Below are 17935 nucleotides of genomic sequence, written 5' to 3'. Positions count from 1 at the left end.
CCTGATAAGAGGCCTAGGGTGGAACCTGAGTTTGAGAGTTTTGAGCAATGCTCGAGGCTTCTGAGTCTTCGGCTGAAGACTTGCAGGAGTACCCTCCTTATTCTGATTCTGATGTGGATGATTCTACTCCTTCAGCTTCTCCTCCTGAGGATTTTTCATTTTCAGAGACTCTGCATTCCATGAGGGAGCATTTTAAATGGGAAGGGCAAGATTTCTCTGATTCCAGGAAAAGGCTTAGGGAATTCTTGTTTTACCCCAGCATAGGCCTTTAGCTATACCTCCTGTTTTGAATGTGGTGGAAGATGTTTTGCAGAGGCTTCCTGAATCCTGATTCTTTGCCTCCTGCCCCAGTTAAACCGATAGGTATTATAGGGTGCCTGATGCTCATAAGTATCTTTTAAGAGTCCTAGGGCAGACCCGAAACTGTCTCTCAGGGGCCTAAAGGTGTGAAGGCCTCAGTTGTTAAAAATCCTGTCCCTCCTGATAAAGAGGCAAGGGCTTTGGATAGATGGGGAAAGAAAGTGTATACTTCTTCCACTTTAGCCATGAGGGCGTTGAATTGTCAGTTTCACATGTTAAAATATCAGAATTATCTTCTTTCACAGTTGAAATCTAAGGTGGATGCTCTGGCGGAAGGTATTGAGTGTAAAGAGTTGCAGGATTTAGTTCATGTGTCTGAACAAGTGGGTAAACATTCCTTGCAATGTGGTTTTGATGCTGTGCAGGCCTCCTCCAGGGTGGCTGCCACTGGTTCTGTTCTTCGTAGGCACGCCTGGTTGAGAGATCAGAACTTAGCTGAGCATGTTAAGACAAGGATTTTGGATGCTCCTTTACAGTCTGATGTGTTGTTTGGTTCGCCTGTGGAAGCAGTTTTAAAGAAAATGGAGGACAAGGCTAAGTCTATGCAAACTGTTAAGGATTTTTGCAGGTGCAGCCTCCGAAGTTTAGTAGAAATTGGCCTGCTAAGGGATGGACTTATCCTGCTTATGATTCCCAGTCTAGGGGTAGGTCTAGCCGTGGTAGGGGCAGAGCTCAAGGTTCTTTTAGGCCTAGGACAGGGAGTTCACCTGCTCAGACTTCTGGTGAGGGCAGGGGTCAGTCCTTTCGTAAGCAGACCCAATGACCTGCCTTTTCAGCTGCCAGTGCCTTCTTGCCTGGCGGCACCTCTAGGAGGAAGACTGTCTCTTTTCAAAGAAAATTGGGATTTAATTACCCAAGACAAATGGGTTCTGGATATCATTCACCACGGTTACAGGTTTTATTTCCATACCTTGCCTCCTTTCAAAGGCATGCCAGACATTCCTCCTCTACAAAGCACAGAGGCTCGCAGACAAATTTCTCTGTTACTCCAAATAGGAGCCATTCAGTCAGTTCCTGTGCCAGAAAGGGGCCTAGGATTTTATTCTCGCCTGTTCCTAGTACCAAAGAAGGGGAACACGTGGAGACCAATTTTGGATTTATCTATCCTCAACACTTATCTGGACATTCCAAAGTTCAAAATGTTGACGTTACAACAGCTTTTACCTCTACTGGGCAAAGATCACTGGATGGTAACTTTAGATCTCAAGGAAGCTTACCTTCATGTGCCTATAAGACTAAGTTGCAGAAAGTATCTGCGTTTTCGAGCTGAAAATTCTCATTATCAGTTTTCTGCATTGCCCTTTGGCTTATCTACTGCGCCCAGAGTATTCACAAAGGTTCTGGCTCCAGTGATAGCTTACTTCAGGCTAAAAGGAATTCAAATCTATCCTTACTTGGACGACTGCCTGATTCTGGCTCAAGAAAAGGAAGACCTTCTACAGCATTTGGAATATGTCATAGCAGTGCTAAGATGCCTAGGGTATTCTGTGAACGAAATAAAGTCCAGTCTAGTACCCTCTCAAGACATGTGCTTTCTGGGTGTGAGACTGAATACAGCAGCCCAGATGGCCTTTCTAACCCCGGACAAACAAAAGAATCTTTCCAGTTACTTCCATCAATTATCTCTTCAGTCCGGGCTGACTGCAAGGACAGTCCTTCAAGCCTTAGGGTTCATGGCATCTTGTATTCTGGTGCTTCCCAATGCCAAACTGCATATGAGGAAGCTACAATGGTATCTCAAAATCTATGGACACAGCACTGCCAGGATTTGGACACTGTCATTCAAATAATACCTTGCATTCAAAAGGAATTTTTGTGGTGGGCTCAGGAATGTCACCTAAACAAGGGACTCTCTGTGACCCGGCCAGAGGCAAGTCAGATTCTAACGACAGATGCCTCAGACATTGCTTGGGAGCTCATCTAGATGGAAAGTGGATACAAGACAAGTGGCCTGCCAGACTACAGCATCTGCATATCAACATGAAAGAGATGTTAGCAGTCCAGTTTGCATTAATGGCTTTCAAGGAGTTACTTCTTCCAGGGCAGGTGTTGATTCTAACAGACAACACAACTGTCATGTGGTACATCAACAAACAAGGGGGAACACATTCTTACCCATTGTGCAGGCAAGCAATGATTTTATGGGAGACTGCGCTCAGCTTGCAACTAACTCTTAAGGCAAGGTTTCTGCCGGGAGCACAGAACTCCTTAGCAGATGTGTTAAGCAGACAAATCATGGATCCCCACGAGTGGAAACTGGATCTTCATGTATTTCAAAAATTGACAGTGTCATGGGGAACTCCAGACATAGATCTGTTCGCTTCTCCACTAAACCACCAGCTGCCAAAGTTTTGCACGAAGGGATTTCATCACACAGCTTGGAAAGTGGATGCTCTTTCTTTCAGTTGGAAAAATCTTCATGTGTATGCTTTTCCACCTCTGCCTCTTCTCCCACAGGTGCTTCTAAAGGTCAGACAAGACAAGCCAAGGATGATTTTAATAGCTCCAGATTGGCCTCGGCAGCACTGGTACCCATTACTGAGGAGTCTGGTAAGGAAGCCTCCATGGCCTTTACCCTTGATTCCACACCTATTGTCTCAGAGGGACGGTCATCTGCTCAATGTCAAGCTTCAAACTCTTCATCTAACAGCCTGGCATATTCTGTTTTGAAAGACAGCAGGTCTCAACTTCCTCAACACGTTTTAAATGTGATTATGGAAGCCAGAAGACCTAGTACAAGGAAAGTGTATGCAGAAAAATGGAAGAGATTTTTATTTTGGACTGCAGCACAGAATTTGGAGATTTCGGAGCCTAATTTGAGTGTGGCTCTTCAATATCTTACTGAGTTATTGGACAAAGGTTTGTCTTTCTCTTCCATTAAGATTCATGCTGCAGCAATTTCAGCTCACTATGATTGTGACCCACCATTGTTTTCACATCCTTTATTCAAGCAATTTCTTAGGGGGGCAAAGAATATAAGACCCCCACGTGAGCTCCTACTCCTGCTTGGGATCTCAATTTTGTGTTGGAGAAACTTACTCTACAACCTTGAGCCTGCAGCTACTTCTGACCTGAAATACTTGTCATGGAAGACTCCTTTTTTGTTGGCCATTACTTCTGCAAGAAGGGTTTCTGAGTTACAGGCCCTTATGGCGGTTGAGCCTTTTTGATTTTTCATAAGGATAGGTATCATTACGCACTAATCCTTCCTTTATGCCTAAGGTGGTTTCTAGTGTGGCTTTAAACCAAACTATTCATTTGCCTACTTTCTATGCAGATCCCCAAAATAAAGGGGAAAAGATTTTGCACACTTTAGATGTACACAGGCAATTGCGTTATTATTTAAGCAGGACTAAGGATTTTAGAAAGTCTCAGCAGTTGTTTGTTTCTTTTGCTTTGAGTTCGCAGGGCAAGCCTGTGTCAAAACAAACTATTTCTAGGTGGATTGGGTTTTGCATTGCATTTTGTTATTCCCATCATGGCAAAGAGATTCCAGCTGGGATTAGGCCTCATTCCACTAGGGCTACTGCCACTTCAACAGCATTTCTAAGGGGGGTGGCAACTAAGGATATTTTGGAGGCAGCTACTTGGAGTTCAGTGCATACTTTCTCTACTCTAAGTCTAGGGCTGGTTTTGCCACAGCTATTTTGCAAGGCATGTTATCAGCTCCTGCTTCTTTATGATTTGCCAGCCTCCCTTACCTCTGCTTTGGGATTCTACCCAATAGTTAGGACTGCAGCAATGTGGAATGAAGAACATAGTACAGTTTTGTACCTACCATAAATGTAGATGTTCGAGGATCCACATTGCTGCAGTCCAATTTACCCTCCCTCCTTCCCTCTGTGTTTAGGGGTGGTTGTGTAGGTGAGATTATATTCTGGTACCTTTGTATATATTGTATATGTTTTGGTGCAGGTATGTTTGGTGTGTTTTGGTTTTGGCCTTGTCTTTTTAGGGTCTTCGACATCTGGGCAAGAAGACTGAGGATATGGCGTCGGTCATGCGATAGTACCCTGACGCTAACGCCAGTCTACGCGCCGCGATGACGTCAGCCATATACTTTGGTATTGACAGCGGATCACCTAGTTAGACTGCAGCAATGTGGATCCTCGAACATCTACATTTATGGTAGGTACAAAACTGTACATGTTCTTCATTCCACATTGCTGCAGTCCTAACTATTGTAGTCCGCTGTCCAGTCGGCCCAATACCAAAGTATATGGCTGACGCCGGTCAGGCGCATTAGACTGACGCCAGTACGCCAGGGTACTATGCGCATGACCGACGCCATATCCTCAGTCTTTTTCCCGCATGGTCCGATGCAGAAGCAATTTTGCGAGTGCAGGTTGGCGTTCTGAAAATTTCTGCAGCCAGAGTTTCAGACGGAATCAAAGTTGGCTAAGTACTTCGCTAGAATATTTTGGTTTTTCTTGCGTCAGTAGTTAACCGGATGGCAGAAAAAGTGAATAACTGTATTTCTTGTGGGAAACAGATACCTCATAGGGATTACCATACTTTGTGTATACCTTGTTTAGGGCCTGAGCACGACGTTGTTGGATGCCGCTCTTGTGCTAGATTTAACAAACGCACTATTAAGAGAAGGTTAGACTGTGCCAGGTTAGTGTTTGGGAAGCGTTGTAATTATAAAATGCCGCCGGATGTTCGGCCGGCTTCGCTAAAAACGCAAGGACAAAACAGCAAAGTTTAGAGGGAAGAACCGACAATCCCAGACGCCGGTTCTTTAGAGGGCTCAGTGGAGCCGGAGGTTTTGCCAGGTGTTTCTTTAGAGTCTCAGGGAGAGACTTTACTGTTACAGGATGTTTCCTCTCAGGAAGTAGGCCAGGCTGAGGGGCTTCTCAGGTGGCTGTTCTTCCCTCACTTCCTAAGGTGGTTAGGGCCTCCCTTCTGTTTCCAAGGCTTCCTTAAGGGCAGGCCAAGTTTTGCTTCAGTGGGGGTTTCTCCTACTGCTTCAGGGTCTTTGCCTAAGAAACATATGCTTAAAATGGCAGAGGATTTGATTACTATGATAAGGGGTTCTATGCCCCCTCCTGATAAGAGGCCTCGGGTGGAACCTGAGCTTGAGAGTTTTCGCCATAGACAAATTATGGAACTCGCTCCCACCCACAATTACCTCCATACCATCATGCACCCACTTCAAAACTTTACTAAAAGCGCACCTAAAAACATGCTGGCTGTGCCCTTGCTACTCCCACTCTAATATCATCCACCCCATCCAACCACTACCTTTCTTTCCACTCCACTAACTACCTTGATTATAGCAAGCTCAGATGCTCATAAGCCTAGTACTTATTATACAGCAGGAACTTCTCATTGTAACAGTTGTTAATGTCTGTTATGTACTTCGCAGATAAAGATTCTAATTGTCTACTGATGTACTATGTTCTTCATCTGTAAATATGTTGTAAGTAATTGCTATGTAAATTGTTAATCGCTATGTAATCCAATGTAACTACTGTCTGTTTATTTTACAGTGGAGCTTTTCTCCCTGGGCCTCCACTGAAAATGGACCTACGTCCAGTCGGACACTCCCAGTCAACAAATTTAAATAAATAAATAAGGATACTAATGCTTTATATAAGCACAAGCAAAGATGTAGTAATGCCCAGTATAAGTTCTTTGTCATAGAAAGTGTAAAGATGGACAGAAGGGGTGGTTTATGGGAGAAGACAAGAGAATACAGGGAGCTATGGTGGCAGATCACCCTCCAAGCAAATACATTTCCTGGATTAAATGACTATATTTCAATAGCCCCTGTGCTTAAGTTAAGGGCAACCAAGCTTTAATGATGTCTCCCTAAGTGAATACCCACTTGTCAAGTCTTTGCAACACGTATTGTATCCCCTGAATAGATTTTTAACAGCAAATATATTTTTATTTAAATGTTAAAGTATAAGTTGTGTATGCATTTTTTGTATTTCTATAGGTGCACTTCAATGAAAGGACACTAGAGGGAGGTGTATGTTCATTTTTCTATGCTTTTTATGTAAAGTTTTAAAGTATAGGACTTAAATAAAAATTTATGGAAGTTTTAATAATGAATATATTTTTAGGAAAAGGTACATTCATAGTATTGTATTAAAATGTCAACTGCATTCATGTTTACATTTTTTTAAATATTTTTTAAAATGTATTTATACAATCATACTGCTTTTTACATCCTGTATTAATTAATAATGACTTTCGTAACGTCATTGGTTAATTAACTAATTTCATAGGGTAGAGGAAGTATAACTGTAATGGTTCTAACAGTCAGTCTGCATCTGATGAAGTAATTGGAAACTAAAATGTATTGTGTAGGAGATGTTTAGGTGTGATTTATATGTGTTTGTATTAAAGTCTTGATTTGGCACTTCAGCAGTTGGTCTTCGATCCTTTGTTGGTACCTTTGGATGTTTATTTGATTTATTTTTGGTGCCGTGGTGAACTTTGCTGTGTTTTCAACTAAACAGTCATACCCTATAAATACTTCCTCAACCCCTATTAAGACCCTGTTTTGACTTATCAGATGACCTGCAGGTGCAGTCCAAGTTTGTTTTCTTTAATGACACTACAGAGTTTCCCAGTTATGTATTAAGACAGCAGGTTTTACGTGCACTTCATTGTTCCAAAATGTTCTAAATCAAGGCATGCTGCAAGTGCAGAATGAGTTAAAAGCAAACATCTGGCAGAAGGGAGTACTGTACTGGCTCTGGCAGTTGATACAAATTATTTCCTTTCAGATATGTATGGTTCTGATATTTTCTGTGCATGTTATCAGCCTGTGTATCTTGTTTGTACCCTGAAAAGACGTAGATGGAGGAGAGGAGTCCCCCTCTGCCCTGAGTCGGGAAGCCCGTCCGAGGACGGGAGGGAGTAGGTGCGCATCTGGCCCACCCCCGCCCCCCGGAGGCTGTCAGTGGTACTGCCATCAGGCTGCCCCCCCAGGGCGAAGCCCGATGCCCTCCAGGTTCCCGCGCGCTGGGGTCGCATTGGCCATCCTCCTCCGCCACCCAGAGTCTGCTGGCTGTGAGGAGCGTGGGCCAGGGAAGGACAGGCGTCCGTCCGTCCCCGAGGCCGCCCCACCCCCACTCGCGACCACACTTGAAAAGCGACCTCAGATCAGACGTGGCAACCTCAAATTTAAGCATATTACTAAGTGGAGGAAAAGAAGCTAACCAGGATTCCCTCAGTAACGGCGAGTGAAGAGGGGAGAGCCCAGTGCGGAATCCCTGCTCGGGCGACGGGCACAGGGAAATGTGGAGTACGGAAGTCCGTCTCCCTGGCGCCACCCAGGGGCCCCAAGTCCTTGTGATTGAGGCTCAGTCTGTGGATGGTGTGAGGCCAGTAGCGGCCCCTGGTGCATTGTGATCAGGTCTTCCCAGAGTCGGGTTGTTTGTGAATGCAGCCCAAAGCGGGTAGTAAACTCCATCAAAGGCTAAACATCGGCACAAGACTGATAGTGGACAAGTGCCCTAAGGGAAAGTTGAAAAGAACTTTGAAGAGAGAGTTCAAGAGGGTATGAAACCTGTTCAGAGGTAAACTGGTTGGGTCCGCCCGGAGAATTCAACTCAAAAGTAGGCTGCAAAGACATCACTCAGTTAAAGATGCAATAAATAAAAAGAAAATGTCCAGATCAGCTCAAGCAAACATTAAAAGAGAAATCTCCATATTTCTGTGTAAGTAATGTTGAATTTGTGTATGAAGGGAGGGCACCTCCATTACATTCAAATTAAACTGTTGTCTCTTAGTCATTTATTGTTAACATGATTTTTGTTCATTCTTTTTCCATGTTCTTCCATACATATGTCTTCACTCTCTACTTTGCATAAGTGTCCTTTACCCTCTGAAAAAAAATTTCCCTGAAGAATGGCAAAAACCCCAAAGTATGTACACTGAAGTAAATAGTTTCCTGGAAAATAAACTGTGATTCGTTAAGACAAGACCACTTTTTATTTGCTAAACCTTACAAAGTATGGCTCATCCTCTGCTGTGAGTTACTTAACATTCACTGAACTCCACAAAAATTATTCAATTTCGTAGGTATTATCCATGGTTTCTCCTTTTAAGCTGTTTTCCCGCACTAAACACATTGCGGGTATTAGTGCTGAAAGCATTGCTTTTCTCATTCTACACCATGATGTATTTGAGTCTGACTTTGAGACTAAAGGCCAGACTTGCATACTGTCACATAGTGTAGTCAAAACCAATAAAAAAACAAAAAAAAAATGTAAATCCAGAAGGAAGGTGCAGCTCAAAAACACAAGTCAAGCACAGAATGCCAAATAGGAATGTATTTTAGCATACCATCACTTTATTCAAACGCTTTCGTCATAAAACAGACTTCTTCAGAACAAGAAACAAAGAGCATCAGCAAGGAATACTATTTAAACACTTCCAAAGCAATTAATTGGTCAGGAATTAACAAGTTAATTGATGACAAAAGACCTAGTTTCCCATAGTCACTGTGCAATATAAAACTTCTTAAAGAAAACTCAACCATTAAAACCAAGTACATATACTTCAAAATAATTTATATATGCATATAATATAATATATGTGTATACATATATCCATAAATATACCTAAGTCAATCTGTTAACCACAATATCCAAGATGTTAAAAACAATACACAGATTTTAATCTTAGTAAAGAACTAATGGACAACCTGTCATTTCCATCTGGGCAGAGTAGATTCAAGATGGCCCTAACTTCACCTTTTACTATACATTTTTTTGACATCAAACAGGTCATATGTAAATTTTGGTCCATTTTTAATTTTGACAATGAGGTGGTTAATAAAGTAGGTTCACATCCCCCGACGGTATATAAAATGGACATTTCCCTGAAGGGGCTGGTTGAGAGAAAAATATGTAATCCAGGTGACTTTTGGTAATTTTAAATGTGGGAGATGTGCACAATGTCCCTTTATCTTCGACAATGGCATAATGGCACGTAAATGTTTTGGGACCATCTTGCCTCATTAAAAGTATTATTGTTACTCCAAGGGAATAGTTTGCATCTCATTATGTGACCTATGCGATGGTCTTTATATAGGTAAAACCAAGAGAGCTCTCAAACAGAGAATCTACCAGCATTTATATAATATCAAACAGCATAATAAGAGGAATGCACTATACAAGCATATCAAGATGTTCCCTACACACTTTTTTAAATTTGGAGCAATAGATCATATTGATCTGGGTACTCTGGGAAGGAGGGGTCCATTTGATGAGAACCTTGAATTTTTAGAGTTAGTGGCAAATTAGAACGAATGCCTGTCAACTACCTGGGCTTGATGACAGGTTGTCCATTAGTTCTTTACTAAGATTAAAATCTATGTATTGTTTTTAACATATTGGATGTGGTTAACAGATTGACTTGGGTATGTTTATGGATGTATGTATACATATATATATATATTATTATATGTACATATGAACTATTTTAGTGTATGTACTTGGTTTTAATGGTTGAGTTTTCTTTAAGAAGTTTTATATTGCACAGTGACTATGGGAAACGAGGTCTTTTGTCATCAATTAACTTGTTAATTCCTGACCAATTAATTACTTTGGAAGTGTTTAAATAGTATTCCTTACTGATGCTCTTTGTTTCTTGTTCTGAAGAAGTCTGTTTTATGGCGAAAGTGTTTGAATAAAGTGATGGTATGCTAAATACATTCTTATTTGGCATTCTGTGCTTGTCACATATTATGGTCAGAAAGCACTGCTTTTACTCAAATTTGTACTGCACAACAGTAATAAAAGGCTAAAAAAGAAGAAACTGCTTTTGTGTTCTGTGCACTTCTCCTTTATAATTTAGAATAGTGCTGTGACTCCCACTTTGGGAAGTACTGCTCAAGCCTCTTGAGTGTAACAAAAGAATACACGTTCCTACAGCTAGCGGGGAATCCGTTTCATTTATCAGGCCCCAAAGTGTGTTAATCTTACTTGAAGTGCCAAGGCCCACAAAGTGAAAGTTGTGAGGCAACTGTGTAACGCATGGTTCTTGTATCCAACTGATGTGTCAGCAACCTTGCAGGTGAGAGGCAGTGAACAGTACATTAGATTATTGACTAATGTACACCTTTTCTTAATTGGCAGGCATCCTTCCTCATGTGGAGGGCAGCAGTAATGCTACCTTATTTTCATTTTATTTTATTTTTAACTCAGTTAACTGGCAAAGTGTACTGGTCCAAAGACCAAGAGGAAGTAACAACTTTTTAGAACTACATTTACAGACATCGAGCGAACGAACCAAAACAGTGTAATGAAACCAAAGTTGTAATCACACTGAAGTTGCTAAGGAAAGCCACATCAAACGAGAAATGAGAAATTGGTGTCCATGTTTGATGTGGCTTTCCTTAACATTTACAGACATATTACTTTCTTGAGTTAGTTTTCAAGCCATTCTGATCCTGGTGTCATGTTTTTTTCCCTACAAGGTGTTCTTACATTTTTTGGTGTTATTGCACTGCTTTTAACAAAGCAATTTCTAATGTGGAAGTAAGTACATCTTTCCACATCAAGAGTCTGACTTCTTCAGTAAGAAGATTATGAATTCTGCAGTGCACCAACTGTGAGAGAATGTCAGTTGAAGGTCAGGCCACAGTCTTAAGTACTTGGCTGCTTCACTTTTTCTGTGAAGCCACCCAAAAAGGAGATTTTGTTTTATTTTTAGCCATTAGCTTTGGCCTTTTATAAGTACTGACTGTCACAGTTTTAGTTATGTTGATAAGGTTAATGTACAGGTGGTGTATGTGATCTCCAGGAAGTGTTATCACTTTTTTCAGTCATCCTTTTGTTATTGTAATTCTTAATTATGTTTAATTTTTATCTCTCTTTCACAGTGTTCTCTCTTTTAAGCTAGTAACTAGGCAAATCTATCAGTAAATTACTTGAGGAGCGTCTAGATAAACCATGCTTCAGTCCATAGCTGGACTCATCCTTTCTAAAAATAATAGATCTGTGCATTGCCAAACTGCTTGCACACATTTTAATTATTTTACTTCTTGGCCTATTTCCCCAGTTGTAAGTATCCAACAGCAATTCCTCTTCCAAAAGTACATTTCCTGTGACAAGCATCTGTGTCAGCTTGTCTCTAACTTAGATCCTTTAGCAAAGAAATTCAGAAGTGTATACTTTTTTTCTTGTACATCCACAACTCGGATTTAACCCTGGCAGTACTACCCAGTCTGTTAGGTTTCTGTTACTGACATCAAATTCTTAACTTCTGAAAGGACTAGTCACTGTTGCAGTATTCATGTCACAACAGAGCCTTCGAAACAGGTGACCATCCCTTTCTTGCGTCAGAGCTGCAGAACAACAGATTCTGAGAAGAACCAGGGATAGTTTAGTAGCCACTTGTCAGATAAAAATGGGTGATTCATACACTGAACAAAGAAAAATCATTCATGGGTACCTCAGGGCACACGTTTTATCTCATTTTCTATTTTTAGTCATAATTTACTCAGTTCTGTCCCTATCTGAGCTGCAGATAACCCTTGATGCACAAGATCCTATGCAGTTAATGAAATCAGAGCATCTCCTCTGGCTCAATAGGTAATGCAGGGTGAGTTTAATGAAGTGTGCTGCTGGCTTGCAGCTATTGGGTTTATCCTAACTCCCTCTAAAATGGTTTCTTTGATGTTTGTCACTACACTAAAGTTCTGCATGCTGTGCGTGTCTTAGCTAAAGAACAAAGAGCTCATATTTGTCACAAGCTACAGCTTGTATAGACCAACCACTTTGCGCTAAATAAATGAAGAAATTGCAAATTAGATAAAAAATCATGTTCCTTCTCTTCAGTGGTCAAAGTTTGTGAAGCATTTGTTGGTGCAGTGTATAATAATGTTAAAAACACTATTTCACATAAAAACAAAAAGATTCAGAGATTGAGGTTTATGCCAATGTGTAGTGCCTTTCTGCTTCCCCCAGATAGTTTGAAACAATGAATGTGTCCTGGTTGCAGTATCCCTGCTGAGGATAGCCAGACATCTGGCATGCCAAACGCTTTACATCTTCTCTGCACCGTAAATCAGACCTACGTCCCATGTACAAGGTGTAAGGTACATATGTGACATACAAACACCTGATCCTCAGAACTTCTTTGCCACCAGTCCGGATGCTACATTTGACTTAATTCTGCAAGCTGTTCACCAAGTTGGTTCCACTACCAAACCTTCTGCAGATACATGCCCCATTGGGCCATGAACAGTGCCTTTTCTGTTTGGGTGCTACCAATGACCGTATGTTGTGAGATTTGTCAGGCATTTGTCCTGATGATACTCTGCAATTGTCTGTCTCTTTCCGTTTACTTGAAGAACCACTGTTTGAAGCTTTTGGCTCAGGGTACCATGGCAGAATCCACTTGCCTCAGCAGCTGCTTAAAAAGAAAGCCATAAAAGGGCAAACTTATTTTGCACACCAGACATCTCTGTCAGTTTAGATGAAGAACCCAGGGACCATCCAGTGGCACTGTCAGCCATGAACCTTTTGTAGGCTGACATGGAGTTTCCTACCCGTACAGGTGATGAGGTTGTGCCTACATTTCAGAGAGGTCTAGAGGTATTCTCCAAATACTTGTTTGGGAAAAGGTTTAGGCAGGGGTGTGAAACTTTTGGATTTGTTAAAGATGATTATCTTTAAAAAAGAATTAGAAAATTTAGCATGTGGCTCTTGTGGCTAAGGATCCACACAAAGAATGACAGGATTTTACTCAGGAGCTTTTTATTGCTTTTATGGCTCTTAAGCCCACTCAAGGATTATATGTTCCTGCTTCCATTTCTTGGTCTTGTACTCTTTCCAAATGTCCTAGTGGCTCCTCTGATAAAGACTTAGACTCTGATGAGGAGCAATTGCCTTACTTCTCAGATCCACTCTCCCCTTGCCCTAGGTTCTGCAGAAGAAGAGGAGTTGTCTTTTGGCGATGTGGTGGTTCATATGATGGAACACTTAAAGTGGGGCTGTTCCCAGGTCTCTGATGTTCAACAAAGATGATATGAACTCTTGTAAATAGACTCTCCTTGGAACTTCTGCAGTTCCCACCACAGTGCTGGCTGCCCTCCTGGATGCTTTCATTGCAGCTTCTCAGGCCCCTGACTCTCAACCTCTTGCTCCTAAGAAACTGGACAGGTTCTGTAAAGTTCCTGAAGCTCAACAGTTTTTAATACAAAAGCCCTTACAATGATATTGATGTTATTTCTGTAGCCACTAATAAACCATCTGAGTTACTGTCTTCTTCTAAGACCAGTTGACATAATGGTTAAGATTGTTGCCTCCCATGTACAAGGTTCGATTTTGACCTCCGGCCAATGCCTGTTTGGTGTTTGCATGTTCTCTCTGTGGTGTTTCTCCCACCTCCAAAAAACATGCTAATTGTTTCCATCTCAACCTAACCAACAGTTGGAGCTGTGAGCAGCAGCACTGACTTTACATAGTGCCCTATAGGGGACGACATGTATAGACAATCCACTTTACGCATCTACTATGGTGCGCAGTATCCTGAAGGTAGAACACTAATCACAGACTGTACGCCGTGATAGGACTAGCCACTCGATGGCATAAAATATGGCTGTAGGTGATTCGGTCATGTTGACTAATTTCGCATGGATATTTGCCACTGACGTGGGTTGAGGGCCCACCCTACTCCAACCTACACCAAGTACCCATGCTAATGGTGGGAGGGGTGTACATGACGCTTTTAGAAAGTGTGTGCCTGCCATAACGCCAAGCACCGTTGGTTCAATAAGCTAGTTGCTGGCTGGTGTCCAGTTGCCCAGCCTATGCTACCTAGGATAGCTCTGTTGAGCAAAAGCTGGACGTAAAACCACTCAACCTGCCAAACATGAACTTATAATTGCTACACTCAGTGTAGGTTCACTGACAGGATGGAGCTTTGAAGTGGATGACATGATGGTACAGAAGGTGTTTCAAACCCCTTTTCTCCACTGTAGTGCGGTCTTGGAGTTGGTATATATAGTAAAGGGGGTTTGGAGGCCAAAGCTCCCCACCTTGGTGGATTTATGTGCGAGACAGGTAAGTGTTGGACAAGTAGTTACTTACCTGTCAATGAAATGAAAGTTCTGTGAGCGAGCTTTCGATGCTTATTGTTCAATGTTCAGCCGTTTGATGGTTAGCTCTTTTGATGGCTGAGCATGGACCCAAGAGAGTGATAATATCCCAGATGACAGGAAAATAAGCATACCCATGCCAATGTACTAGAGTAAAGGGGACAGCCACTACTGTGGGCAGTACAGAGGTGTCAAACTGCATGAAAGGTCTGGAGAGGGTGATTGATAAATGGATCACAAAGTAGTAGAAAGGAAGATGGAGGATGAGCAGTTCAGATTCAGATCTTCATGCATCACAGCTGACCTGATGTTTGCAGTTAGACAGTTGAGAAGAAGCTAGAGATGAGGAAAGAGTCCAATTTGGGCATTGCTATATTTGGAGAAAGCATATAACAAGACCCAAGACATTTGATTTGGGCAGTACTGCTGTAGTTCTAAGTTCCAGAAACATTGGTAGAGTTAGTGCAAGTGATGTACAAGGGCACAATGACTCAAGAATGAATAGGGTTTGATCTCAGAGGGGTTCCCAGTGGGAGTGGGTGTGCATTGGGGTTAATCTCTGAGCCCACTGCTGTTCCTACTGGTGCTGGATTACATTATTAAACAGCTCAGAGCCGACAGATCAACAAAGCTGCTGTATGCAGATGATGTGGCATTACAGGCAAACTCGGAGCTAGAACTTCAGCAAAGGATAACGGAATGGAATGCAACACTAAAGGCACTTGGGATGAAACTAAGTACATAAATGACAGTGGTAATAGCAGGAAATTGAGAAAATCAGAAGAAACTGAAAACTGAGATAGAAGGGAAGGTAGTGGAGCAGGTTAACAGCATCAAGTTTCTGGGAGGGGTGGTTGAGGAGAACGGAAGAAAGTCTGAATGAGGAGGTCAAAGCTAGACTCAGAGGGACTGCAATCAACTGGCATGGAGTGTCAGGTGTATTGTATGACAGAAGAATGCCAATGATGCCAAAACGTAAGGTGTACAAAACAGTGGTGTGATCAGTATTACTGTATGGTACAGAAACCTAGGCAGTAAGGGTAGAGTAGATGAGGAAGCTAGACGTGATGGAGATGAAGTTGCCTGAGATGGGAGGTAGGATGCACACTGTGGGACAGACGAAGAAATGAGGACATAAGAGCAGAAGCCAAAGCAGCTCCAATTGCAGAAAAGATCAAAGAGAACAAATTATGGTGGTTCAGATACTTGTAGAAAAGCAGAATACAATCTGATGAAGAATATTTGGGACAGACAGGAAAAAGGCAAAAGGAAACGAGAGCATCTAGCAATGAAGTGGATGGATTGTGTGAGAGAAAATCTGTGACAGTCAGGCATAAGTATCGAAAAAGGCAGGAGTGAGGCATTAAATTGAGAGAGATGGCAATAGTTAACATGACACCCCGACCCAATGTAAAATGTAGAAAAAATGGGGGGGGGGGGGTTGATTATGATGATTGCTGTCTTCTTCTAAGCTTTTACCTTCTGTTAAGGACAGCCATGCCATGGACGGGTATGGGAAAAAGTATGTACCTCTGCTACCTTAGCTTTGAGGGTTAATAATTACCAGAACAGTATGGCTAGGTATGTTCTGGCACTTCCTTCCCAATTTGGGGTGCGTTATGGCTGATTTTCTTGATTCAGAGCGTAAGACTTCTGCCATTTCCCTTTTAAGCTCTATGTCTCAGGTTGGTTGTCATTCTGTTAAATGTAGTTATGATGCAGCTAATGCCTCCTCTAGAGCAACTGCATCTGGATCTGTTATGAGGAGATATTCTTGGTTGCGTCTTCAGGCTGTGCCTGAAAACTTCAAGGCCAAATTATTACTCCCCTTTAGGTAGCCAAATTCTGTTAGGCACTGATGCTGGAGCTGAATTAAGACCCTTCAGACTAAGGGTAAAGTTATGCAGGATTTGAAGCAAATGTTTTGTCTCTCCTGTTCCTGAGTTTCAGAGAAATTATCCTGCCAAGCCTTCCTTTGTTCACAGGCAACTTAAGAGGTGGTCTAGAGGCAAGAGGGTTCTAGGAGAGTTTTTTCCAGACAAGCCTTCTCAGGGTTTTAAGAGTAAAAAGCCGCCTTTCGCACATTGGTTTGCTTCTACATGACATGCAGCCAATCTTACCCCTCAGCCAGATTCCTCTTTTCCTGTTTGGCAACATAACCATGAATGCCTGTGTACTTCCCATTATCCAAAATGGTTACTTTATGGCCTGGAAGTCCCCTCCTTCCATTTTCAAGCCTTCCTAACCCGCCACCTCCTCCCTGTTAGCTCCTACATTTTTCTTTAGTAATTCAGTATCTGGTGATGTAGGGGAACTACTACTTCTACCCCCTCCAGGCTTTTTCTTTCCTTTTGGGTTCCAGGTCCTCTGAAGGTTTTTGCACACAGTACCACAGTCGCGTGGTACATCAGCAAGCAAGGGGGCACAAATCTTACCTTCTTCGCAGGTGTCTTTTCAGGCTTAGGATTTTGCTGTCTCCTACCACTTTGTTCTTCAGATGGTCTGCATTCCTTCAGAGCACAATCTGGTAAAATTTTTGTTGGGCAGATCCAGGACAAATACAAAATAATGACTGCTTCACAGGAAGGTATTTCTGGGCACTACATCGGTGGGATACCTCAGCTACATTTTTTGCTTTGTCTGAACAGACAAAATCCCCAGTTGTGTTCCAGAGACCATGGCTTGGAAAGTGGACGTAATGCCTTCTTGAAAGGGAATGTTTCTGCATGCCCATTCCCATCTTACTCTGCTACCAAAGGTCCTGCACAAGGTCATTGCAACACACCCAAAGTCTTGCTACTTGAAATGTTACAAAGTATATCCGTAATGCTTTGTTGTATCATTTCATGAAAAGATGCCATTATGTGAATATGTTCTGCATAGTTTGATATGATTGCCTTTAATATTGCTGCTGTTTTTGAGTTGCTGACCTGCAGAGAAATTCTGATGTGTTGCTGACCAAGATTTATAAACACTTGTGTATTGCTCAAGGCTACCTTATGTGGCATTATTTGGTACTCATGTGAGTGATTGACAATGTTGGTGCTCAGATGTGGGGCAACTTGCAGCTGGATAGTACAGTCCTTGGGTGAGCTCTCCATAAAGTTAGGCCTATGAACATCACACATGACTTTGCGTTCTTTGGACTTAATTGTGGACAACAGCTGGTGTGTGATTCGCAGAGCTTCAGATGAGTACTTAATAAGATTCAGCACCATGTAAGTTATCCATATTTCTGAATCCCACTTTAGCTGGGTAACTCATCTCTGCTCCAGTGAGTCTTTATGAATCCTAGGTATTGTCAGCCTACTGCCTGTTTACCCTTATGCCACTGTCCACAGTCCGAATAACACAGAACACTGAGTGGCAATAAAGGTCTGTGCTGCAGGTAACAGAAAGAACATACATAGCTTTGCAGACTTCCCAGGTTTTGCATACAGTAACTTCCATGAGTATGTTGAGAGGCACAGTTTGTTGTTTAAATTGCAGACTTGCTATGCTTTTTAT

General features: G+C 42.0%; 1 protein-coding gene across 5 annotated transcripts in view; it reads left to right on the top strand.

The window, feature by feature from the left end:
- CAPN11 (calpain 11) overlaps nucleotides 1-17935 on the top strand; it is a 1381576-nt gene that overhangs the window by 1281367 nt on the left and 82274 nt on the right. The window lies entirely within an intron of this gene.

The sequence above is a fragment of the Protopterus annectens genome, chromosome 1.part0 (genome assembly GCF_019279795.1).
Source record: "Protopterus annectens isolate FY-2018-M chromosome 1.part0, PAN1.0, whole genome shotgun sequence".
Classification (NCBI taxonomy): domain Eukaryota; kingdom Metazoa; phylum Chordata; order Ceratodontiformes; family Protopteridae; genus Protopterus; species Protopterus annectens.
The sequence above is the reverse complement of the archived record's forward strand: the minus strand, read 5'-3'. Positions and strand labels throughout refer to the sequence as shown.